The 27,700-nt window shown below is 36.2% G+C and overlaps 1 long non-coding RNA gene across 1 annotated transcript in view; it reads left to right on the forward strand.

Moving 5' to 3' along the window:
• The first annotated feature begins 23,213 nt into the window (after positions 1-23,213).
• LOC125933843 (uncharacterized) overlaps positions 23,214-27,700 on the forward strand; it is a 46,506-nt gene continuing 42,019 nt past the window's right edge. Inside the window, exon 1 of the long non-coding RNA XR_007461118.1 lies at positions 23,214-23,320. This is a non-coding gene — a long non-coding RNA (uncharacterized LOC125933843). The remainder of the gene's footprint in view (positions 23,321-27,700) is intronic.

A 27,700-nucleotide genomic window follows, 5' to 3' on the forward strand; every position in this document is an offset into this window, starting at 1 on the left:
CTTCATCCCCAACATTGAGAATAATAATAACACCCTACCTCATAGGACTGCTGGAGGGACTTTACGAATTAATATCTCTAAATAGAGGGGAATTATTTGTAATAGGAAGCACTGAATAAGTGTTTATTAAATAAATTGACAGTTCTAGCTTTTCAGACTTAAGTAATGACTTTCCTAAAGATAACTACCGTTGAGTTGAAAAACAAACAACAATAAGACAAGGATGATGGATTTTTTCGTATGCTAGAGCCCATGTAAATATATATCTTATGAATATACTTTAAAATCATTTTGCAAATTTAATTCCATAGAAATGTCATCAGATGGCAGGAATCCAGATATTTTAGTAAAAATGATTAAAGTACTAAAGAGACTAATATTTAAAAATGACGCTTGAAAGAGAAATACTTTTGCAAAGAGCTGCATCTAGTGGGTAAATGAACAAGGGAAATGTGAAGTTGAGCTAAGGGAAAACGTCAAGTGTCAGGAAGAAGCACAAATGAGTAATTTTGGGGCTATGTGGTTGAACTCACTCTTTACAGTGAAAATAATCTTCCAGCGTTTAGATATGTTGTAATGCTGATGGTATGGGAGTAATTTGGAAGTAAGATAGTTCCCTTTTTGTCCTGATGTGAGGTTAGGTGCTCAGAAAGTATTTGAATGTTCAGTGACTGTTTTTGGAAGGGGCCTCTGAGTTTGTATACGGCCAGAGAGCAAAAATAGACTACTGATTGAATTTAGCAGACAGAGTGCTTTGAAAGGGATTTTTTTTTCCTAATTCAGTTTGGTTAATTTGGGGTCTCTTAGGAATTTGAGTGTCTGAAGGAGTTACCATAATAGTTATAAGAATTACAAAGGTATCTTTTAAAATTCGAAATAAGAATGAAGGCACTATAGAAAGAATAGCTAAGAAAATGAATTGTAGACATGCCTTATATTGGCAGACTTCAAGGGGTCTAAGAAAATATTTAAATAGAATAGTATGGGAACACTTTTCAGTGATAGAAATTTTGAAGTTTTTGGTCCATGGATGGGGATGAAGATTTAAATTTTTTTTCAGTGTCAGTTTAAGGTGCTGGAGACTATTTCATTGTTAATACACTAATAAAGATTATGCCCCTTTAGAACATGTAGTCTTAACCCCATTATAGATTTATTGATCTGTACTGTGGCCTTTCGGGGCATGGTTTTAATAAATAAACACATATTTCAGAAAGTACATTTTATGATTGATATAAAGCATAGACCAAGTGGCCTTGACCATGGATTATCTTGAATTCTAAGTACATTTCCACAAGCATTTGCCATTATTTTCACTAATGGTAGAATTAGCCTTTATAAATGAGTTATTTTAATGGACTTATAAAGTCTTTCAGCGTTAGGACTTTCAAGTCCTTAAATGTATTGGCTCTGTTTCTGCCTGTGAGTGAGGTTTTTCTTTCAGAAAAGAATCAACTCTTCAACCTACTAAAGGCTTTAAAATACTATAAATTATTGTCCTAATTGAATTTAAGAACCTGGGTTCCTGTGTTAGTCCAGATCCTCTGAGAAGCAAATGCTGAGGCAGCGTTAGACATGTAAGAGTTTTCTTAGGGGAAAATGGGGAGGGAGGGAAGCTAGGAGAGGCTGGGAGACCATTAGACTGTACCATTAGGATGTAGCTCTGATCCTGAAGGAGAGAAGTAAAGAAGGAAGGTTGGTGCAAGAGGCTGAGACTGCAGCACTGCTCTGGTAAATTTGAGCAAGACTGATGGAGAGTCCCCAGGCCAAGGCTTCCCCATCTCTCAGGAGTAGGCCTTCCTTAGCAGGCTTGTCTTGTTCCATCACTGGCTGGGAGCATTGCTAGAAGGCGGTGATGGGTTTCAGAGCAGTAGCTGGAGCTGTAGGTCAATTATGCTCTCCATAGGGGAGACCTGAGAGGCACGTCTTCATGGTCACCATCATCTTTGTGGGTGAAACATCTATTACCCAGGAAGGTTAGACTTCTTATTTATGTGTATTTCCACCTCATCCTTATGAAATCAGGATAACTAACATTTATTAATCTGTATATTAGGCACTAAACTGTATATTAGGCACTTTTGTGTATGTAGTCCTTGTTCACCTTTATGGCAGATATAAATATGTTCGTGCTAATGATAAAAAATTGAAGCTTGGGGCTACTTAACAATGGGACCCAGAATGCATAGTTAATAATGGGAGGATGATTTAAGTCCAGATTTCTTATACTCCAAATTGCCAGCTTTTCCTGTGAAATGATACTGCCCATATTATTTGAAATGCGCTGGGATGTAGAATGTTAAGTGGCAGGTCAGAAATCACAGACATGGTTGACTTACCAAAACAATGACAAAAACAGCATTTATACTGCCTTGTCCTATTCAGACCTGCCCTCTTTTGGATAATACCTCTGGCTTTTACTTTCTATTTTTCATTAAAACCTTTCTGAGAATGTTTTTTCTGAGAATATTGCCCTCTCCTATTATCAAGAAAATGGTCTCTGCTAATGTGACAATAGGTGCTAATGGGCACACACCCCATTTCCTGATAGAAGGTCCTTTTATGTCTGACAGGCTTTTGTACATGGAGAAGCACATTCATGATTATTTGTACTTTAATGCTTAGTGTATTAAATACATAAATGTGATAAAACATTTTAAAACATTTTTGGCTTTTAAAAGTAGATTACATATTTTAAATTCTATTAAAAAATTCAAATATAATTATGAAATTATTATCCCTGACACATTACCTTAAATAGGAGGCAAAGAACAAACACAGTTATCACTCAACTAATTACTTTATTTCTATGCAAACCGATTCTGTGATTTAATCAGTAATTCCATTGGTTCTCTGTTTGCATAATCTTTCAAGTATCATAGCTTTAGTTATTTTGATATCTTTTAAAGGTTTGGCGATATTACTTTCATATAGTTCCAGAGTTGTAGTTTTCTTAATTGACTCCAAAGAATATCTTCTCTGAGCAGTCAGAGTTTGGGTTCTTGGTTGGAACTTAGATTTTCCTTGTTTCTCCCAAGGTGATTAAAAACTGAGCTATTGATCTTCAATCTGAACTTCTTTTTGTATTGTTAAAATTTCAGTGTTAGGTCAGTAATCCTTTTTTTTTTAATTAATACCTTTGAGATAGGTTTTAGTTGTTTGCAAATCTGCTATCTTCTTTGTTTTATCATTATGAGATGCTGACTTTATTAAAAACATGTGTGGCTTATCAATTGTGCCACTTAGTTTGTGTTATATTTCATAGGATATTAAGGATTGAGTAAGTTGACTTAATCCTTGTTTAGGGTACATTTATTTCATTAATCACTTTTGGGGAGCCTGGGTGGCCCAGTCGGCTAAGCCTCTGACTTCGGCTCAGGTCATGGTCTTGTGGTTCATGAGTTCGAGTCCCGCATCGGGCTCTGTGCTGATAGCTCAGAGCCTGGAGCCTGCTTCAGATTCTGTGTCTCCCTCTCTCTGCCCCTCCCCCACTTGCTCTCTTTCTCATAAATAAACATTAAAATAAATTATTAATCACTTTGGAACACATGGTTGAAGCTCTACTTTGTCATTGGCCTGATTGTGTTGAATGCCCTTTTTTTCCCACCTGCCTGTTATATATGACCAACAGAACTGATCAGTCTTTTCTGTCCTTCATAAATTCCTACCTTCGAAAAAACTTATTTATCCATTATTACTTTTTCTTTCCTGCTTATGCAGGGAAAAGCAAACACAGGTCTGTATTTTAGAAATTTATAATTAACAGAATAAATATATCAAATATGTACACACACGCATACGTACACAAGACCTTCCTCTGTTAAGATAAGGTCATCTTAAATTTTTTGTTAATATTTATTTATTTTTGAGAGAGAGAATGAGTAAGCAGAGAAGGGGAGGGGAAGAGAGTGGGGGACAGAGGATTTGAAATGGGCTCTGTGCTGACAGCCGTGAGCCTGACGTGGGGCTTGAACTCATGAACAGCAAGAACATAACCTGAGCCGAGTCATGCGCTCAATGAACTGAGCCACCCAAGGTGCCTCTTAAGTTGTTTTTTTTTTCCCCTAAGTTTAGGTATTTAATTTGAGAGAGAGAGAGCACGAGAGCATGAGTGGGAAAGGGGTAGAGAGAGAAGGAGAGAGAGAAAATCCCAAACAATCTGTGCTGACAGCACAGAGCCTAATGCAGGGCTCAAACTCACGAAACATGAAATCATGACCTGAGCCAAAATCAAGAGTCAGAGTCAGAGGCCTAACCGACTGAGCCATCCAGGAGCCCTGGTCATCTTATTTAATTGTATTTTTTCTACAAATATTTATCTTTACAATTTATATTAGCTTTTCTCATCTGAACATCATCATGTACTGAAGTACTAATGTCCTTTTGCAGGTTCATCTTGTTCCAGAACTTATACAGGAAGGTACAAGTTACTTGGCTGGAAGAATCACTTTTTAGTTGGCCCCATTGCCTTTATAACCATGACTCGTTCTATTCACTAGCATTACTAGGATATTCTAAATTTGTCATGGAGTCAGTTACCCTCCACAGAATTCTGGTTCCTTTTAGTGGAGAATGCTATTAGAGAACAAATCCACAAAAGAAGGGTATATAGGGGAGTTAATGAGAACCAAAAGTAATGTTGATGCTACTATTGAGCCAACTTTAGTGACAAAGCTTAAAAAATGTTCTCTATTTATGGTTATGAGTTTTATTGATTTTTTTCAGTTTAACTTGTTACTATTGCCTGCTTTTTTTGGATAGTATTTCCATTCACACTTGATTCTTGTCCTCTTGGGTGAGGTAGTTGCATTTTTATTACTACTTTCTGCCTTAAAATGAAGGTAGAATTCTGATGTCAGGAGTTTGAACAATAATGCTTCACACAGGCCTCTTGAGTTAAAATATCAACATCATTCAACCATGGATAATAGTTTCAGTATCACTGCAGACTATGCATAGGAAGGAATGGCAGCTTCTTTTTCCCCCCAGATCATGTTATATTGGTAGTTGTCTACTCCACAGCTACTACCCTATGCAATATATCCAGCACAGGAGGGATTTTAAATGTATAGAGATTTTCAAAGTTTCCTACAATAGGCCGAAATATTCTTCAATTTGGAGTCTTGGAAATTGCCAGTGCTTGCACATTAATCTGTCTTCTCCTTCTGATTACATTTGTTTCTTGATGAACAATATGGGGTGTAAACAAAAGACAGGCTGTGTGAGGGTGTGGAAACATTTGTGGCTAGAATCTCTCAAAGTTTCCTAGGGAGATTAAAGAGATGATACCCAATTGCTGATGATGGGCTAGTAAGAAGCTAAATAATTGAATGGAGAGGAGTTGGAAAGAAAGAATTAAAGATTAGGCAGACAAATTCAGAAAGAATAAAAAGAACAGCAATTTACTATATGGACTCTCAATGCTGAATCAAAAGTTGTAGTGAATCAATACCTAAGGAATGGCCAGAAAAGCCAAATGATCTCTGTATATACGTTTTCCCAGCATTACAACTAAAACCTACCTAATTACCATCAACTTTCTCTAAAATGCAATTACATATACAAGCAGTGCCTGGCTTTTAGAGGTTTGACTTTCTTAAAACCTACATTTTCATACAGCAAACGTGGTAGCCTCTTTTGTAAGCTGAATTTCACCCTTTATACAGCAGCTGGAAAGAGAACGTTTTGAGGTATTAGGTGCCACTACTCGCTTAGTCTTTTAGAATCATTGTTATGTTGTCCACATTACATGTGTTTGCACAATTGTTTGAATCTTAAATTGAACTTACCTTACTTTCTATTAGAAAAAGGAAAAAAATAAATTTGATAATGCAACTTTTCATAAGAACAGGCCACGTATATGTCCTATAATTGGGAGAAGGTAGGAAGTCATCTGCCATGTTGAAAGAACAGCAAATTTTTAGCCCCATTGGACCTAAATTAAGAAAGAAAGGGGATGATATTAAAACAACAAAACACCAGAGGGGCGCCTGGGTGGCTCGGTCGGTTAAGCGGCCGACTTCGGCTCAGGTCATGATCTCGTGGTCCGTGAGTTCCAGCCCCGTGTCGGGCTCTGTGCTGACTCTCAGAGCCTGGAGCCTGTTTCAGATCCCGTGTCTCCCTCTCTCTCTGCCCCTCCCCTGTTCATGCTCTGTCTCTCTCTGTCTCAAAAATAAATAAAAGTTAAAAAAAAAAAAAAACAAAAAACCAAAACACCAGAAATACATTTTCAAGTACTGTGAATAAAAGAAATACTTAATTAAGGATTTTATATATATGTATTTTTTTTTAGCTCTTTGGGACTGAAATCTTTTTTTAACATGAAAACTTGATGATTAAACTTCATCTTGGTGTTAATAGTTTTAGTCTGATTCATGAGGTCTTAGAGCCTCAGCCCTCTTCTTAATTGTTGTTTGTGAGGACTGCTCCAGTCAGGTTGCTTCTTTTCCTGTATTGGTTTCATCACGAATTTGGTATGCATTAGAAAAAATATAAACAGTGACAATAACAACCAGGCATTTTTCCCCTTTAGGTGAAAATCTGAGGAAGCCTCCAATATTGTCATTTTAGTCACAATTTGGAAGGCACTTTAAGATACAGGCATACCTCTGAAATATTTTGACTTCGGTTCCAGATCATTGCAATAAGCAAATATCATAATAAAGCCAGCCAAATGAATTGTTTTGGTTTCCCAGTACATACAAAAGTTATATTTACACTATACTATAGTCTATTAAGTGTAAAGTAGCACCGTCTAAAAAATGTGCATACCTTAAGTAAAAAAATACTTTACTGCTAGAAACACTATCATGTGAGCTTTCCTTGAGTTGTAATCTTTTGGCTGGTAAAGAGGCTCACATTGATGTTGATGGCTGTTTGCTGATCAAGGTGGGGGATGTGGAAGGCTGGGTGGCTGTGGCACTTCTTTAAAATACAGCAACAGTGAAGTTTGCCCCGTTGATTGTACCTTTCGTGAATGATTTCTCTGGAGCACACAGTGTTGTTTGATAGCATTTTACCTATGATAGAACGTCTTTCGAAATTGGAGTCTGTCTTCTCAAACTCTGCTGCTGCTTTATCAACTAAGTGTATGTAATATTCTAAATCCTTTTTCATCATTTCAATAATTTTTAAATCATCTTCACCAGGAGTAGCTTCCATCTTAAGAAACCACTTTCTTTGCTCTTCCATAAGAAATAACTCCTCACTGGGTTGCCTGGGTGGCTCAATCAGTTAAGCATTGGACTTCAGCTCAGGTAATCTCACGACTTGGGGTTTGAGCCCCATATTGGGCTCTGTGCTGACAGCTTAGAGCCTGGAGCCTACTTCATATTCTGTGTCTCTGCCTCTCTCTGCTTCTTCCCTGCTCATGCTCTGTCTCTCTCTCTCTCAAAAGTAAATAAACATAAAAAAAAAGAAGTAACTCCTCATCTGTTGGAGTTTTATCATGAGATTGCCAGAATTTAGTCACATGTTCAGGCTCCACTTCTAATTTTAGTTTTCTTGTTGTTTCTACCATGTCTGCAGTTACTTCCTCCACTGAAGTCATGAACCGCTCAAAGTCATCCGTGAAGGTTGGAATCAACTTCTTCCAAACTCCTGTGAATGTTATTTTGACCTTTTCCCATGAATCACAAATGTTCTTTATGACTACTTAGAATGGTGAATCTTTCTGGAAAGATTTTTTTTTAATTTTTTGTTTATTTATTTATTTTGAGAGAGAGCAGGGATAGGGCAGAGAGGGATAGAGAGAATCCCAGGCAAGTTCACACTATCGGCATAGAGCCTGATGTGGGGCTTGAACTCACGAACCATGAGATCATGACCTGAGCCGAAACCAAGAGTCGGACGCTTAATTGACTGAACCATCCAGGTGCCCCAGAAAGTTTTACTTTACTTTGTTCAGATCCATCAGAGGAATAACTATAGCCTTATGAAATGTATTTCTTAAATAATAAGACTGGGAGGTCAAAATGACTCACTGATCCCTGGGCTTCAGAATAGATGTTTTGGTAGCAGGTGTGAAAATATTAGTCTCATTGTATATCTCCATTGGAATTTTTGGGTGACCAAGTACATTGTCAATGAGCAGTAATATTTCGACAGGATTTTTTTTTTTTTTTTTCTGAGCAGTAGTTCTCAACAGTGAGCTTAAAATATTCAGTAAGCCATGTTGTAAACAGATGTGCTGTCATCCAGGCTTTGGTCCACTTAGAGAGCACAGGCAGAGTAGATTTGGTGTAATTCTTAAGGGCCCTAGGAATTTTGGAATAGTAAATGACCACTGGCTTCAACTTAAATTTCTCTGCTACATTAGCCCCTAACAAGAGAGTAAATCTGTCCTTTGAACTTTTGAAGCCGCATATTGATTTTCCTTCTCTGGCTATGAAAGCCCTAGATGGCATCTTCTTCCAAAAGCAGGCTGTTTCATCTACATCGAGAATCTGTTGTTTAGTATAGTCATCTTCATTCATGATCTTAGCCAGATCTTTTGGATAACTTGCTGCAACTTCTACATCATCACTCGCTGCTTCACCTTGCACTTTTATATTCTGGAGATGGCTTCTTTCCTTAAGCCTCATGAGCCAGTTCTTCTAACTTCAAACTTTTCTTCTACAGCTTCCTTAACGTCTCTCAGCCTTTATAGAATTTGAGAGTTAGGGCCGTGCTCTGGATTAGGCTTTGGTTTAAGGCTTGATCTTCTATCCAGACCACTAACACCTCCCCCATATTAGCAATGGGCTGTTTTGCCCCGTTATCATTCATGTGTTCACTGGAGTAGCACTTTTACATTTCTTTCAAGAACTCTGCCTTTGCATTCACACTTTGGCTCACTGGCAGAAGAGGCCTAGTTTTTGGCCTGTCTCCACTTTTGACATACCTTTCTCGCTAAGCTTAATCTTTTTTAGCTTTTGATTTAAAGTGAGAGATGTGAGACCCTTCCTTTCACTTGAACACTTAGAGGCCATTGTAGGGTTATCAACTGTCCTAATTTCAATATTGCTGTGTTTCAGGGAATAGTTATGCCTGAGGAGAGGGAGAGAGATGGGGGACAGCTGGTCAGTGGAGCAGTCGGAACACACACAGCATTTATCAGTTAGGTTGCTGTCTTCCATGGGCACGGTTCATGGTGCCCCAAAACAATTACGAGATAACCTCAAAGATCACTGGTCACAGATCACTATTGCAAATATAATAATATTGAAAAAGTTTGCAATATTATGAGAATTACCAAAGTGTGACAGAGAGATATGAAGTGAGTGAATACTGTTGGGAAAATGGTGTCAATAGACTTGTTTCATGCAGGGTTGCCACAGACCTACAATTTGTAAAGAATGTAATCCCTCTGACACACAATAAAAGTGAAACACAGTGAAATGATGTATGCCTATAGAAATCCTCTGTGAGTTAATGTAATTTGGGATAAATAACCAGAGGCTATAGGAAAACATTTTAGAAAGATGAGCTCTTAGGGAAGCCTTCTCTTTGGAGGACACCGAGAAATTTTAAAAAAGGCCATTCTTATCATTTTACTTTTTCTTATTTTGTTAGAAATTGTTATATATTTAAATTAGTCATGCGCAGAGATGAAATACACACTTGATTATTTATTGCACCAGTGGTGGGCACGTGAGATCTTGGTGAATTCTTGGATTTTAACAGTGGCAACAAAATGAAGCTTTGCTTGTTAGAAATATATTCATAGAGGGGTCATAATTTAATGGAATTAAATTCATGCTTGTATCCAGTGACAATTTATATTCATTTTTCCATTTCCTTTTTTCTTTTTTTCTATAAAATAACTTTCTGTGGAAACGTTTCATTTGATATATACCAAGGTATTAACAAGTCCATATTTTTGTGCAGCATTTTAAACCCTGTTAACTAATGGCAGCTCCTTCCTGTTGAGAGTAGGAAGAAAGGGAAATTACTTATTGTGTTGGAAGAAACTTAGTAGTAATTGGACTATTGGTGATTGAAAACTGCCTGATAAGAAATATGACTCCATTTCTAGACATGTTATAAAAATAGTTCTCCTTGTTTGCTTGTTTTATATTTTTTTAACCTAGTTGTAGCACTAACCTCTCTACTTAATAATTTTTGTAGAATTTTAAAACTGGTTGTTTACTTCAAGCATCATATTTCATAGGTGAAAAATAAGAACAAGTTAAGGAACTGGCTCAGATAGACTAAGTGACTTATCTAAAGATACACAGAAATTTCATGGATGATTTCAGTTGAGTTGACCCTTTATATAATATGACACAACAGAGGGCTGTGTCACAGCAAAATACAGGAGGGTAAAAGAAGAATAATATTTTATGCTTTATATTTTAGATTCACTAAGAAGATCTCCTCAAGGCAAAAAAGAAAAGTCATAAATAGCACGAGCTTTGGAAATAAACAGACCCAGGCTCTGGATTATGTGGACTAGAATTTTGGTCTTTGGGTGTCATTATCTATTTTGCATGCTGGGAAAGTAATTTCTTCCTGAAGCTTTGGTAGAGCATTGTTTGAAAGCTTAGTTATTTATTCAATAAATCTATTTGAGCATCTAATGTTTGCAAGGCATTGCAGCAGAAACTGCAGGTAGAGTGTTCTGGATACGAGTGAGACACGAGCCCTACTTAGAACCACACCTTTTATGCTTTTTTTTTTTTTTCACATTTACATCTATATTTTAGTGGCTGTGCATACAGACATTAGTAAAAGAAATAATATAATTTGGGGCCAGCAAATATATATGAGATAAAGAGAAATCAGAAAGCAGTATAAAATCTAGTAATAAGTTTTTAAATTATATAAAATAATGATTAAACAGGTTAAAACTGTACTGAGTGCTTTTATATTTGATCATGCAAAATTTGACATGTCTAAAACACAATGCCATGTTTTATCAGCATACTCCAGATGATGTTTATAGGATGGAATCTAAGTAGGCAAGTAAAAGGAATCATTTGAAAATTAATGCATGTAGTGCCCAAAGAGATGTTTTTAGAAAAAGTAACTTTGTTGTGATTTGAAGTATAAGGTTTCCATAGAAATAGTTTGAAGTGAATGTTATTGGATATAGTTTCAACATACCATGCTATTACAGGTGAAAATCACTTACTTATTTTAGAGCTTCTTACTTCATTAAAATATGTCATTATTAAAGTCCCTTGATACACACCTTCAGATATTGAAGGAAAAAATAGTCTTCAGCACACCTGGTTGTATATAATTGTCCTTGATTCTAATAGCAAAATTAGCAGAATTGCTCTTTAGTTAAAGACATTCATATTATAGTCACTGATCTTTTTGCTATTAATAGTTTTAAGCAGTTATATAGCACTTTTATGGTGGCCTACTTAAAAATATATTTAAAAATTGCATGTTTTTTACAATATGAAATAGGAGAGACTTGACACTCACCTCCTTTTTCCCTATGTCCCGGTATCATTATGTGCCATGCAAAGCTCCTTTCCTCTATAAAGCTGTAGCAAGCTCTGGGGCAAACCTCCTTTTGTTTGGCCAAAGTAAATGTATAAGGGCATGCTGGGAATAATATTCTCATATAAAGACTCTCATATATTTTCACTTCCTCTGGGAAAAATTTTTTTACTTCTGGTCAAGGTCACGCCTTACAATGCTGTCTAGTTTTCTCATCTCTCTTTTACCTCTGAGTTCAATTCATGATAGTGTGAGGTAGAGGTGGGCCAAAAGCAGGACAGGTAATTAGTTGGAAGATGAATCAGATGCCAGCCAGAGTAACTCTTTATAAAGTAGGGTTGAGGAGCAGGGAGCATCTGGTGTCAACTCCTGATTTGTCTTTAGGACCCTAATAGCAGTATGTTCCCGAGGCACTCAATCTTTCTTCAGTTGGGATATAATTGATGTATAACATTGTGTAGGTTTAAAATATATAATGAAGTGATTTTATATGTGTATATATTACAAAATGATTAACAAAATAAGGTTAACTAATATATCCATCACCTCAGATAATTATATTTTTGTGTGTGTGGTGGGAACTCTTAAAATCTGCTCTCTTACCAACTTTCAAATATACTTTCAAATATACAATATACAATATACAACTTTCAAATATACAATATACAGTATTATTAACTGTAGTCACCATGCTGTACATTATACCCCCAAGACTTATTCATCTTACAACTGGAAGTTTGTACCATTTGACCATCTTCATCCATTTCCCCCATGCCTTGCTCCCACCCTTGGCAACCACCAATCTTTTCTGTTTCTTTGAGTTTGGTTTTGTAAACATTTCATGTAAAAGTGATATCATACAGTATTTGTGTTTCTCTTTGTGACTTGTTTCACTTAGCATAATACCATCAAGTTCCATCCATGTTGTCCCAAATGGCAGAATGGCAAAAGTTCCTTCTTTTTCCTGGCTGAATAATATTTCATTATATATCATCTATATCTATCTATCTATATCTATCTGTCTATATCTATGTCATCTATATTCTCTTTCACATCTTCTTCACCCATTCATCTACTAATGGACACTTAGATTGTTTCCATATCTTAGCCATTGTGAATAATGCTGCAGTGAATATGGGATTTTATTTCCTTCGGATATATACTGAGAAGTGGGATTGATGTTAAAATGTCCCAAATACCCAAAGCCATCTATAGATTCACTGCAGTTGCTGTAAAAATTCCAATGACATTTCTCATAGAAATATATATAAAAAGTTCTAAAATCTGTATGGAACCACCAAAGACCCCAAATAGCCAAAGCAGTCTTGAGAAGGAACAAAGCCGGAGGCATCACACATCCTTATTTCAAATAATACTACAAAGTTATGCCATCAAACAAACCTCCACATTTATGGTCAACTGATATTTGACAAAGGAGCCAACGATACTGAGTGGGGAAAGGATAGTGCTGGAAAACTGGATAATCCATCTTACATTACTCACAGAAATGAACTCAAAGTATATTAAAGACTTAAAAAGAAGACTTTAAACCATAAGACACATAGAAGAAAACAAAGGAGAAAAACACCTTGATAATCATTTTGGCAATGAATTTTTGGTTATAACACCAAAAACGTAAGTAACAAAACCAAAAATTAGTAAGTGGGACTAGTTATTATCAAAGTAAAAAGCTTTTGCACAGCAAAAGTAACCATCAAAAAAAATGAAAAGGCAACCTATAGAATGGGAAAAAATAATTGCAAATCATTTATCTGATGAGGGGCTAATGTACAAAATAATGTACCAAGTGATTTTAAAAACTCATACAACTCAGTAGCAAACAACAACAGCAACAACTTCCCAAACCCAAACAGTTTAAGAAATGAGCCAAGGAGCTGAATAGATGTTTTTCCAAAAAAGACATATAAATGGTCCACAGATACCTGAAAAGGCACTCATCATCACTAATCATCAGGAAAATGCAAATCAAAACTACTATGACATATCACTTCATACCGTTAGAATGCCTATCATCAAAAAGACATATGTTGGCAAAGATTTGGAGAAAAGGGCACCCTTGTGCCCTGTTGGCGAGTATTTAAATTGGTTCAACTACCGGGGTGCCTGGTGTGACTCAGTTGGTTAAGCGTACAACTTCAGCTCAGGTCATGATCTCATGGCTCATGAGTTCGAGCCCTGTGTCAGGCTCTGTGCAAACAGTTCAGAGCCTGAAGCCTGCTTTGGATTCTGTGTTTGTCTCTGTCTACCCTTCCCCTTCTCATGCTGTCTCTCTCTGTCTCAAAAATAAATAAACATTAAAAAATAAATAAATAGGTACAACCACCATGGAAAACCTTATGAGGTTCTTCAATTTTTTTCAAAAGCACTCAGTTTTAATTGCTGTAGAAAAAAACAATAATTTATCAATGTCATTTTATCCTTTAAAAATTTTGAGTTTTAACTTGAAAAAGTTAAATAAGTTCTTTTTTGTATCAGTTTATTTATTTATGTATTGATTTATTTACAATAAATCAATTACACCCTACATGGGACTCGAACTCACAACTCCAAGATCAAAAGTCACATGGTCTTCCAGCTGAGCCAGCCAGGAACCCCTTAACTTGAAGGGTTCTTATCAAGTGATTTCATTCACAGTTTAAGTTAAAATTATCTTGACAACTGGATATAGAGCAATGAACTCCATTAACTGGAAAATAACCAAAAAAATCAAGAGAGCCAACCATTATTGCTGTTATTTCAACTAACTTATTTGCTTTTGACAGTTCAGTTCACCCACCAGACTTGAGTTCTAATGATCCATTTGGCTATTAGCTAGGTTTATTAACATAAAAAAGTCATTCAGCTTCTTTTGGCCTCAGTTTCCTCTTCTATTCAATGATAATTTTGTATTTTAGTTCCAAAGTTCTTTAAAATAACCTCAAGATCTCCGATTATGTGGATGCATTTCCTCCTTGCAAGTTCCTAAGAATACTCTCCCATTAGCCTAGAGAAGTAAGAGACTGTTTCTGGGTTAGTAGCACTGGAATCTTCAGTGAATATTTTTAAAAGGCAGAATTCTGGAGATTCTTAACCAGTAGGTGTAGACTAGGACAATTTTAAATAGCCCCGTATATTAGGAGCTCTTTTAAAATAGCTTGCCAGGTGAGTGTGAGACATAGCCATATTTGGGAAGCAGCTGAATTGTTATAAATCATGTGCCATGTATTTGGCAAGCCCAGGTGATGTCCCAGCAGTCTCTCTTTACTAATAATGCTGGAAGGAATGCTCTGGAGAGTTATGTGAAATCAGTTCAACTTATCCTACAGCCTAGGATAAATTCACATTATATCATTTTTAAACATTAAAGTATACTCCCCACATGACTGAACTGGTTTAAATATCAATCCAGGCTTGAAAATGGAATCAATTATATGACCCTAGCTTGAAGGATGGAGACATAGAATGGTAGCTGGTAATTTAACATCTGAGGAGACTGAATGGGTTAGAGCTGATTTAAAATCAGTAAAGGCAGCAGGAACAGATGGTTTCAGCATCACATTTTATGTGTTTTTAAAGGGGAAAAAATGTGCTATATCTACACGAGACATTTTTATTCTCTTGAAAAATGCAGAGTACATCTTACAATAATGACACATTCTAGAACAGTATAGACATGGTAATCCTGAAGAAATGAAATTAGTTATTTATCTGTGAGACAAATACAGGTCCAGCAGCCACAGACTTTCCCAGAGGCCTCATTAACGCCCTTCAAAACAAACACACAGGAGGGAGAGGGCATTTCACTTTGGTGACAATTTAAATCAAACTTTGTTTCTACAATGGTCAGCAAGGACGAGTGAGCATTTTTGTATGTGTGTTTGGTGAGTGTCTTCTGAGGGTTTACTTGGAAGTGGATGGATCTCCCCTTATGGGGTCACTGCCCTCACTGATGGTAAACTGGAAGGGCCTGACCTGCTTTTAGAGGGTCCTGGCTCTCCTTGAGGTTTCCCCAAATACCAAACCTCATTTCCTTGTCTACAATTTGTATTGTATTTTATTACATCACTTCATTTCCAAAGAATGAATCCTTATATTTATGAGCAGTGTCAAAAATGAAGCTTTTTATTATTTTATAGTTTGTATTAAGAGGATTCATTTGGCAGTATTCAAATCTTAAGCCAAATTAGTGCAATTTATTTCAATGCACCAATTTCATGGTTCGTTAATTCATTGTTATTATTGCTAACTTTCATTCTAATTTTGCCTGAAACTGAACAGTAAGTAATATCTGATAAAAAATTGCATAGTAACTAAAACTCCATAGCATGAAAGTAGAAATGTATATACTTAGACAAAATGAACAAATAATGAGTTTATAAAGTAAGGAAGGTTTTTAATTAGAACAAAATCAAACACTTCTGTAAATGAAAAGGTAATTTAAATTGTCAGCATTGAGCCAGTTGCTTATGGTAGAAAATTGTCTTGTGATGGCAATTTAAGCACAGAGCCTGGGAAAAGAATTTTAAATCTGCTTCTTTGTAATATTAACTTATCTTTAAAGGAGATGTTATTTACATTAAAAAAATTTTTTGGACTACTTCAACAGCAGCTATTAGGAACTAAAATGTCCATCACTGTTAGTTACAGCTATGTATCTTTCCACAGTTGATAGTTTGCAACTATATGTAATTTTTTTTATGATTGGCATTATTTACTCTGCCTCAACTTTTCTGTGAGTAGATAGATTTGTTTTCCAAAAGCTTCTTGTGTTATGATAAATTGACAAAGAGAAGAAAAAAAAGAATGAAAAAGAAAACCCTCTTATGTAAAATAGAATTTTCCAACATGCATTTAATTATGAAAATAACTTGAAAAATACTACTGATAAGGAATTTAAAAGATCCAAGTTATTACTAGAAAATTATATTTAAAATGTTTGCTTTGAAAAGCATTTCACATTTCAGCGATACTCTTTAAAACGTTCATATTAAATGCTCCTGTATAGCCCTTATTTTCTCCTGTTTGAATTCAAACTTCTTTTAACATCATTCACTCTCTCTTCAACTATCTCTCTTTATTTAAATCACCACTGGCCCTTTAATTGAAGAGTCAAACGGATGCTTTGGGTTCTTGTATTATGTGGCTTGTCCCAGTATTCCATGATGCCAACCAAGCCTTTGTTCTTAGAAGTTTGTCCTCTCTTAACTTCCATGACATTTCTTCAGTGACTCCATACTTCTCTGAATGAACCTCTTCAATTTCATTTGTTTTCTTCTTTCTGTTCATTCCCAAGAACTGGCATCTCCTAAGTCTAACTTTCATTTCTCACATCATTTCATTTCTCTCATTTCGTTTCTCCTGGGCAATCTTATCTGCCCCAATGGCTTCAAATGTAGCCTGTAAGTAGAAAATCCCTAAGTTGGTATCATGGGCTCAAGAGCACCTATTGTTCCAGATTGTATACTGGAACATTCCATATGGAAATATCAATTTACCTCATCTTTCACATGCCTGAAACTAAAATTGTTTCCTTGTCATAAATCTTCTTTTCCTATTTATTTCTTATCTTAGCCAGTGGAACCATTGTTTTCTTAGGCCACTCCCCAGTTGTCCCCATCTTACCATGACATCGGTATCCACCAGGTTACTGGAGCCAAAAATCAAGGCATCGTCCTTTTCTTTCTTCAGTTCAGTTCATCACTAAGACTACCTTGAGAAAATAATCTACATATTTCCACTTCTCTCTCTTTTCATAATCCTGTGGGATTTAATGTCTAGTGTTTAGAAACAACACTACTCAGTGCTACTGAGACTGAAAATATTGGGTTAAAGGGGCACCGGGATGGCTCAGTTGATTAAACATCCAAATCTTGATTTTGGCTCAACCTGTGATCTCATGGTTAGTGGGGTTTAGCCCTGCATTGAGCTCTATGCTGATAATGCAAAGCCTGCTTGGGATTCTGTGTCTCCCTCTCTCTCTCTGCCCTCCCACATTTGCTCACATGCTCTCTCTTTCCCTCTCAAAATAAATAAAATTAAAAAAAAAACTTAAAAAAATATTGGGTTAGATATGGAGCAAAAGGGATCGTCTTTAAGATTTTACCAAATTTTATTTTATTTTATTAAAATGTTTTAATGTTTATTTATTTGAGAGAGAGAGAGAGAGAGAGAGAGAGAGAGAGACAGAGTGTGAGCAGAGGAGGGCAAGAGAGAGGGAGACACAGAATCTGAAGCAGGCTCCAGGCTCTGAGCTGTCAACTCAGAGCCAACATGGGGCTCATACCCATGAACTATGAGATCATGACGTGAGCTGAAGTCAGACGTTCAACTGCCTGAGCCACCCAGGTGCTCCAAGATATCCCCAAATTTTAAATGCAAATCAAAACCACAATGAGATATCACCTCACACCTGTCAAATGGCTAAAATAAAAAAAAATTCAAGAAACAGCAAGTGTTAGTGAAGATGTGTAGAAAAAGGAACGCTTGTGCACTGCTGGTGGGAATACAAGCTTGTGCAGCCACTGTTGAAATGCCCTACAATTCAGTAATTGCACTACTGGGTATTTACCCAAAGAATATGAAAACATTAATTCTAAGGGATACATACACCCCTATGTTTATTGCAGCATTATTTATAATAACCAAACTCTGGAAGTAGCCCAAGTATTCATCAATAGATGAATAAAGAAGTTATGAGACACACACACACACACACACACACACACACACACACACTGGAATATTATCCAGCCATAATAAAGGATGAAATCTTGTCATTTGCACCCACATAGATGGATCTAGAGAGTATAATGCTACACGAAAAAAGCCAGTCAGAGAAAGACAAATACAATATGATTTCACTCATATGTAAAACTTAAGAAACAAAACAAAGGGAAAGGAAAAGAGACAAACTGAAAAACAGACAATTAACTATACAGAACAGATGGTTACCAGAGGGGAGGTGGGTAGGGAGGTGGATGAAATAGCTGATGAGGATTAGAAGTACCCTTGTCCTGATGAGCACTGACTGATATATGGATCTGCTGGATCACTGCATTGTACACCTGAAACTAATAGAGTGTTGTATATTAACCACACTGGAATTAAAGTAAAAAAATAAATTAAAAAAAATGTTTTCCCCAAGTTTTGACTTTGGCACAAAAAATTTTGAATTTAGTTCTCTTTCTCACATCTCCATCTCATTTCCAAAGGAGGGAATTGAGAGACAGACAGAGAGGGGAGTGGGGGGGGGGGGGAGAGAAAAAGAGAGGCTGTAAGTATACATTCATAGATAATATTCATAAATCATAGGTAATATTATCTCAACTCCTCCGCAAGAGCAGAAACTAGTGTTCAGCATGGCATTTCTAGCATCTTAAACAGTGCCTGTGTATATCGATACTTGATAAATATATGTTGAATGAATAAAAAAGAATATATAAAATCTTCTATGTTCCTTTCCCTGGGCTTGTTTGCTGCTCTTAATGCTCTCATTACATGTCTTTTGTATCATTATCAAAATATTTTTCTTTCTCTATGACCATACTTTTATGTTCATGTCTTACCAACTGTCATGATTGAATGTGTTTCCTGTAAATTGATACTGAAGCTCTAACCCACAATGTGATGGCATCATCAGGAGGTGGGGCCTTTGAGAAGTAATTTGGTTTGGATGAAAGCCTAGTTCCTGACTTCTGTTCATTTTTTCATGTATCTCTTACTCATTCAAAAAACATTTATATGTTCCTGCTATGTTAAAGGTACTTCTTCAGGTCCTGCAATATAGAAATAGTTGAAGAATAATCTCTGCCTTTGGCAAGTTTATAGACTAACACAGGAATTAGTCTGTAAATAAACAACTACGATACAATGTTCTGCTATGAGAGAAGATTGTATATGGCACTGTAAGGTAGGAAATGTGTTGAATTTGCATTTGTTGAGTAAAAAAAAAGTGGATCAGGGGCGCCTGGGTGGCTCAGTCGGTTAAGCGTCCGACTTCAGCTCAGGTCACGATCTCACGGTCCATGAGTTTGAGCCCCGCGTCGGGCTCTGGGCTGATGGCTCAGAGCCTGGAGCCTGCTTCTGATTCTGTGTCTCCCTCTCTCTCTGCCCCTCCCCTGTTCATGCTCTGTCTCTCTCTGTCTCAAAATTAATAAACGTTAAAAAAAAATTAAAAAAAAAGTGGATCAGTAGCATTTGCTAAATATGTGGCCTTCATTATCAGATTATTTCCATAACAAAAATGTATCTTTTTATATTAATTTTACATATGAAAATATATTGAGTACCTACATGTTACCCTGTTTATTCATTCTAATTTCTGCCTAAATTAAGCTCTATAATTCCAACATCTAACTCTAATAACTTTTTGAGGTGAAATAAAAAATAATAATTTAACATTTTTTGTCTTATTCTTTGTCTTATGTAGCTGTGCTATCTTCTCTGCAGCCCTCTAAAATGAGGTTTCTTTTCTTGAAAGAAACCGTACCTTGGCAGTAGAAAGTCATAAGATGACAAATGGGTTTAAGTCATTTTAGTTCATAGTCTTATTAAGATTGAAAATGCCTTTGAACTAGATCGTTATTAGTGTCCTTCTAAATAAGAGATTCTATGACTCAGATAACACGAAGAAAATTCTAGACTAGCTTGATAATAGTAGGAATTAGTACACAGATTTTTTTTCAGTATTTTTCTATTGCTTCGTTCTTATGGTTACTTTGTTCCCTTGATAGTAGCCTTTTTCTGTTAAAATAAAGGCTGCCTGTTCAACATGATTATAATAAAAGCTTATATATTATGTTTTCCCTGGTGACCTCCCAGCTGTAGCAGCATATGGACCTCCTTGTATGGCGAATGTTGTTGTCAGTGCACTGTAAATGCTCTTTGAGCCAGGCTGTGGTCATCTCCTTTAGGTGTTTATCAGCATTGATAAAGTTTAACAGCATTGATTCTAACCTGGATCCAGAGGAATGTTATCTTTATAGGTGACTGCATAGGCATTTATGAACCTGCTTTTGATTGAGACAGGTTAAGGAACAGGGTTTGAGGCCTGTTTGACATTATAGGGGATGAGACTGGAACTCTGTTGGGCCTTTCTACTGCTGGGAGTAATGGTTCCTGATCATCAGAAGCTAGAGGGACACTGTAATATTGGTATTCATCACCCAGGATAAAAGCCTGGCGTTTGTTAACTCTCTGATCCAGACTGAGCAATTTCAAGGTTGTTCCTCTCTATCTCCTGTGACACAGAGCTACAAAGTTCTCCAGAGTTGGGATTTTTATTAAATCACCTAAGTTAGAATTAGTGTTAGTTACAAACCACTGGGACCATCAGTCATTTCACTTTTTTTTACCGTGTCCAACCATCATTTTATATTTGCTTCCAGAAGCTGGCCTTATAAATCTTAATTGAAGGTTTTCTTAGCTACTGAATTTAAGCTGTCACCTATTATAGCTTCGTTGAAATGTCTATGTCCATTAAAACCTTACTAAAATGCAGTATCTATTACCTTTGTAGCTCATGTTGCATTTATCTCTACAAGCATCGTTAATAGGGGGAGGGTAGATATCTGCTGGCAGCGTAAAGTTCCCTGACAGGTGGCGGTAAGCAGCAATGGCTGGCTTTTCTCTCCCCACAGCTTTAGTGGTATCTTTAAATTCCTGGAACTGTAGTTTGCTAGATACAGGATATCTAGAATACATTAAACAAAAGTCAACCTTTGATTCTCATTCCAAGTCATAAAGGGGTAAAATACTCATGATCTTTTTCTCAGATGATTCATATTTTAAGAAACAGCGTAAAGTAGTAAAAGTTCAGTTTGTTGGCATAATTCAACTTAGTCTTTGAAAATGTAAGAAAAAAATGCATACCTAAATTCATGAACAAAGGAATGTGTGTTGATTCTAAATTGCATTTCTGATATTTCCATGTCGAAGCGGATGGAATTTAAATCCAATATGTCTGCCTTGGCATTATTGAATCGTGTTTTAAGCATTTGCTTTCTATAACTAGATTGACTAGGAAATGAACTTGAGAAGGTGAGAACTTCAGATGAAGATCTAAAAGTATGACTAAGTGAGAGATTTAAAAGTAGAGAGCTGAAAATTATGTAAAATCGACCTTCAGAATACTGCAGCATCAAATATTATCACTGCAGTGACACCAATCAAAAATATTGTCAAATTCTTTAGTCATGGGGAATAAAAGAATCAAATAGGGTACTTGGATATAAATCAGTGACATGTTCCATCTCTAAACAATTTAGATACTATTAAAGTTTCACAGTTGCTGGCAGGCAGGTCACAATAAGGGTTAAAACACTTACCAATTGTGATACTCTGTCTTGATAACCTTATTAATCCTTCAGAGGCACTAGAGAAAATAGCTAACAATGGAGAACAAGTTATAACTGATGCAATGTGTTTTATCCAGTTGTAATCTCTTCTCAATTATTCAATTAAAACCTTTCAGATTTCTTGGTATCATTCATCTCTAAGAGTGTTGGCAGTATTTCTGCTGATTCTAAGAGAGCAGCTGGTCATTATCAATTTCTCCTCTCCTTTTCTGTCAGTTACAATCAGAAGCCCTTCCAGGGCAGGACCTTCTTTATGTGCTTGCTTCCCTTATATCCCTCATACCTGGTGCAGGGCTCTATGTAGAGGGATTTGTAAATGCAGTTTATTGTGTTGGTGGAGATATTTCTGAGGACACATCAATGGTTAGGAGTGAGTAGGAAGACATTTTTTATTTTTCATTCTTTGAAAAGACTATGATCCGGAAGTGTAAATAAATATGCATTATCCAATCTGTCTATATCTTTTTTTAACACTTTTTTTTTACATTTATTTATTTTTGAGAGACAGAGTGAGACAAAGTGAGAGTGGGGGAGGGGCAGAGAGAGAGGGAGACACAGAATCTGAAGCAGGCTCCAGGCTCCGAGCCATCAGCACAGAGCCCGACGCAGGGCTTGAACTCATGAACCACGAGATCATGACCTGAGCCAAAGTCGGATACTCAACCGACTGAGCCACCCAGGCGCCCCCAATCTGTCTATCTCTTAGCAATGTTTTTAACAGAAAGCCATCATCTTTCTCTGTTATCATGTTATTTATGCATATAGAAAATTTCTGTTATTTTTTTTATCGTGAATTTCAGAGAAACTACTACATTTTTAATAGATATTTTACTGTTTTAAAAACACTTTTTAGAGGGGTCTTTACCTAATGCTAACAGAGATGTTTTTAGAGACAGTAAATACATACAGTGTGTTATACAATTTTTATGTAGTAGAGCTACATGAGATTAATTAAAAATAATTACTGCATAAAAGTTACTGCTACTTATTCATTCATTCATTCATTCATTCATTCGACAAGCATTTATAGCTCTGGGTGTAGCAGTGAATAAAAGTGTTCCTTATCCTCATGGAACTAATGTGCTTGGTGCGGGGGAAGATATAATAACCAAAACAAATAAAGGATATAGAATATAAATTATGGTAATTTCTGAAGAAAAACATAAAGTAAGGGTGATCGGGAGTTTAAGGTAGAGGTGTTGTAACTTTATGTAGGCTGTCAAAGAAGCCTTTATTGAGAAGGTGGCATTTGATTCAAGACCCTAAGAAGGTGAGGAAGCTCACCATTCAGCTCTTTGAGGATGAGCATTGTGGGCAGTAGAACTGAAAGTGCTCAGAGGTAGGAACTGTTTGACAACCAGCCAAGAGGCCAGTGTGACTGGAATTGAGCAGAAAGGGGGAGAGTAGACAAAGGTGAGGTCATAGAAGGCAGAAGAATGGTTGTGTAATGCCATGCTGGCCATTTCAAGACAGTTTTCTTTTATTTCAAGGGATGCAGGAAGCCACTGGAGGGTTTTGAATGTAGTCTGAAGGTATTTTTAGAACTTAGAATAACTGAATATAGTAGCTTATTAAATCAACAGAATTATTGAAGAGGGGAAGATTCTGAATCATATTCTTCTTGGGAATTCTTTGGAATGAAACTTCCTTTGATAATACTATCAGAAATAGATTATATAGAATCTTTTATATTTTATACAAAACTTAGATGTAATAATTTAAAGGGTGGCCATATTCAGATACTCTTGTAGTATCATTGCTCTTTTATTTTAATACGCATGTGGATCAAAATCTGGAGGGTCCTAAATGGTGTGAGGCAAACTGTTATCTCTAAAGCAGGGGACCCTCACAGTCTCCCATGGAAACACATTCCATTGCATAGATATCAGCATAGATATTGTTGCTGCATAGATATCCGCACCAAGAAACTCCCTTTAGAAGGGATCACTAATGATTTGATAAAAGCAACTGAAAAGTGTGGACAAGAGTCAAACCAGTTTTCCCTTTTAGGTGAAAGAACTCTGGAGTCATAGGAAACTATACTCATCTATCTACCTATCTATGACAATGAATGAGTTACTTAACTTCCCAGAGCTACAGTTCTTTTCCTCTCTGAAGTGGAAATAAGAATTTTCACATCATATTAGGAAGATTCCTTTAAAAATTTAACTAGAAGCTCCTTAAACAATGCTGGCAGTGTTAAGTATACAATAGATTTTGGTTTATTTCCTCCTCGTCCTGACCATCTTACTATTATTTTTTTGAATCTTGTGATGGGAGCATTATTGTTCTTTTTTTCCCTCCCAGCTTAATTGAGATATAATTGGCATATAACACTGTATAACTTTAACGTGTACATGCCCTGATTTCATATACATATATATTATAAAATGATTATCACACTAAGGTTAGTTAATATACCTATCTACCTTACATAGTTATACTTGTGTATGTGTGTGTGTGGTGAGAACTTTAAAAATCTACTCTTAGCAACTTTCAAACATACAATATAGTATTATTAACTATAGTCACCATTCTGTATGTTACATTCCCAGGACTTATTCATCTTATAACTAGAAGTTTATATACCCTTTTTGACCACCTTCCCCCATGTCCCCCACTTCTCCCATACTGCACCTTTACCCCTGGCAACCTGCAATCTGTTCTCTGTTTCTAGGAGTTTGATTTTTAAAGATTTCACATGTAAGTGATATCATACAATATTTGTCTTTTTCTGTCTGATTTATTTCTTTTAACGTAGTGCTCTCAATGTCCATCCATACTTTTAGATTTGGCAGGGTTTCTTTGTTTTATATGGTTGAATAATACTCCAGTGTGTGTGTGTGTGTGTGTGTGTGTGTGTGTGTGTGTGTGTATAAAACCACTTTTCTTTGGAAGAAAACACTTAGGACTTACTCTTTTAACAACTTACCTATATATCATACAGCAGTGTTAGCTATAGTCATAACGCTGTACATTACATCTCCAGTACTTACTTATCTAATTGCAAGTTTATACCTTTTGACTGCTTTCCTCTGATTCCTCCTCCCCCATACCCACCTCTGGCAACCACAAATCTGATCTCTTTTTCTGAGTTTTTTTTCCCTTTTTAGATTCCACATATAAGTGAGATTATATAGTATTTGTCTTTCTCTGACTTATTTCACTTAGCACAATGACTTCAAATTCTATCCATGTTGCAAATGATAGAATTTCTCATTTTTCATGGCTGAGTAATATTCCATTGTGTATGTATATACCACAGCTTTTTTATTCATCTATTCATGGATACTTAGGTTGCTATCATGTCTTGGCTATTGTAAATAATGCAGATATTTTTTCAAGTTAGTGTTTTTGTTACCTTTGTATATATTCCCAAAAGTCAAATTTGCTGACTGGTATGGTAGTTCTACTTTTACTTTTTTACAGAACCTCCATACTGTTTTCCAATGTGGTTACACCCATCTACTTTTGAGCCAGCAGTACATGCGCGTTCCCTTTTCTCCATATCCTCGCCAACACTTTCTACCTCTTCTTTTTGACGATAGCCATTCTAATTGGTGTGAGGCGATAACTCATTGTGATTTTGATGTACATTTCCCACATGATTAGTGATGTTGTGTACCTTGCCATGTACCTGTTGGCCATGTGAATATCTTGTCAGGTCCCTTGACAATTTTTTAATTGGATTATTTGTTTGATTGCTGTTAAATTGTTTAGGTTCCTTATATATTTTGAATACCAACCCTTTATCAAGTATGTGGTTTGCAAATATTTTCTCCTATTTCATTCATTTTGAGCACCTTGATTCTTCCCCTTTCGTATCCTACTTGGGCATCATGGCATTTATGTCTGGAAGGAAGCATGAGGGGCTTCTACTTCAACAATCCATCTAAAGCTTAGCTGCCAACTAAATACAAATTATAGATTTGTCAACCAGAAATTAAGAACTTAACTATGTCCATGATATTAGCCATCTCACTTTTGGAAAATTGAGGTAGTTTATTGTAGCATTAACTTTGCATTTATTAGGTCAAAGTCCATCTTCTGGGGCCAGTCAGGGGAAAAATTCTAATATCTTTAGATGTGACAGCCTTACAAGTTTTGAAAGCATCTGAGATATTTGTAGAATTTTCTCTTCTGACAACATCTTTTGCCTCTTCAACTAATCTTTGCATAACATGGCTTTGTTTCTTCTCATCTTTTTGATGACTTCCCTTTGAATGTATTCCAGTTTACCTCCCTTCTTGAAGAGTGTGGCTTAGATGTGGTTTGATATAGAGGTGATAGAATGGAATTATTATTTCCCTTGATCTGGACAAAATATTCTATTAATGCAGCCAAGAACTGCATTAGCTCTTTTGGCACCCACTACTCAGTGTTGATTTATATCAAGCTCCCTGTCAATTAATCCTACTGGGACTTTTTTATTTATATTCTTGGTAAGCTAAGCCTTTGACATCCATATAAGTTTAGTTGCTGTTTGGAATGAAAGAAAGGATTCCACATTTTTTCTAATTAAATTTCATCTTGCGAGTCCATTGTTCCACCTTTTGGGATCTTTTTGGGTCCTGATTCTATCATCTTTTAGGAATTAATAATTTTAGAACTGAGCTCAAATAGTCTAGTAATATTCTTTTAAGGACTATTCTTTAAAAGCCTGCCTTCAGAAACTACCAAGGAATTTTAAAAGCTGGTTTATTATAGAAAGTAAAAGAATGGATCTGGGTAGCACCCAGACAGGATTTCAAGCCTGGGCTCTGCCACTCTCCACTGGAATTTACTTAGTTAACAGATTTAGCAATGTGACACATTATCCTAGGCACTTAGGACAGATCAGTAAGTGATACAGACAAAAACACTTGTGTTTCAGGAGCTTCTAGCAGAAGAAGAAACCTTGGAAAAGTAATATATATATATGCTCTCCATACCTAAGTTTTCTTAACTGAAAATGTAGATAAATATACTACTCCATAAAATTGTATATTTGTCCGTGTTCTCCAGAAAAACAGAATAAATAGGATGTATATATACACTTAAGAGTATAGTAATTTATTATAGATAATTGGCTCACGTGATTATGGAGGCTAACAAGTCCCCTAATCTGCCGTCAGCAAGCTGGGGACCCAGGGGGGCTGACAGTATAGTTCTAGTTGGAAGGCTGACAGGCTCAAAACCCAGGAAAAACCAGTGTTTCAATTTGAGTCCAAAATCAAGAAAAAGCTAATGTGCCAGTTTGAAGGCTGTCAGGGAAGAGGAATTCTCTCTTACTTGGTGAACAGTCAGTTTTTTTGTTCTATTTTGGCCTTTGATTGGATGGGGCCCACCCACCTTAGGGAAAGCAATCTGCTTTGCTCGGTCTGTCAATTTAAATGTTAATATCCTCCAAACACTTCCTCACAAAAACGTGCAGAATAACGTTTGGTCAAATATCTGGATACCTTGTTGTCCCGTCAAATTGATATATAAAATTAGCTACTACAAATGGTGGTGAGGATTATAGCAGTTATTGTATATAAAGGGTTTTAGCATAGTGAACTCCTAAGTAATGATGGTTATTATTTGCATGAAGTGCTTTTTTCAAATCACCTCTCCCCTGTTAAGAACGGAGTCATTGCTCTCTAGTGCTCACACAGTAATTTTGACACTCTATTGGAATGAGATTCCATTTGCTATTTGGTCTTGGGAAGTAATCAAGTCACAGTGTATTGTTGGCTAATAGCTGTTTCTCTGCTAGTGCCTATTTCAGGGCTCTGTGAAAACTTACTCTCTGCCTCACATGTTTGAGGCAAGGGAATCAACCGCAGACATCTTGCTGCCATCTGGACAAGCCTACAATGATGAAATAGTTATGAAGGTGTCTGATTCTTTCAATAATTTTTGGCAGTGCTTCCTTTTTAAAGAAAATACAA

This window comes from Panthera uncia, assembly GCF_023721935.1.
Source record: "Panthera uncia isolate 11264 chromosome A1 unlocalized genomic scaffold, Puncia_PCG_1.0 HiC_scaffold_16, whole genome shotgun sequence".
In the NCBI taxonomy this organism is placed as follows: Eukaryota; Metazoa; Chordata; class Mammalia; order Carnivora; family Felidae; genus Panthera; species Panthera uncia.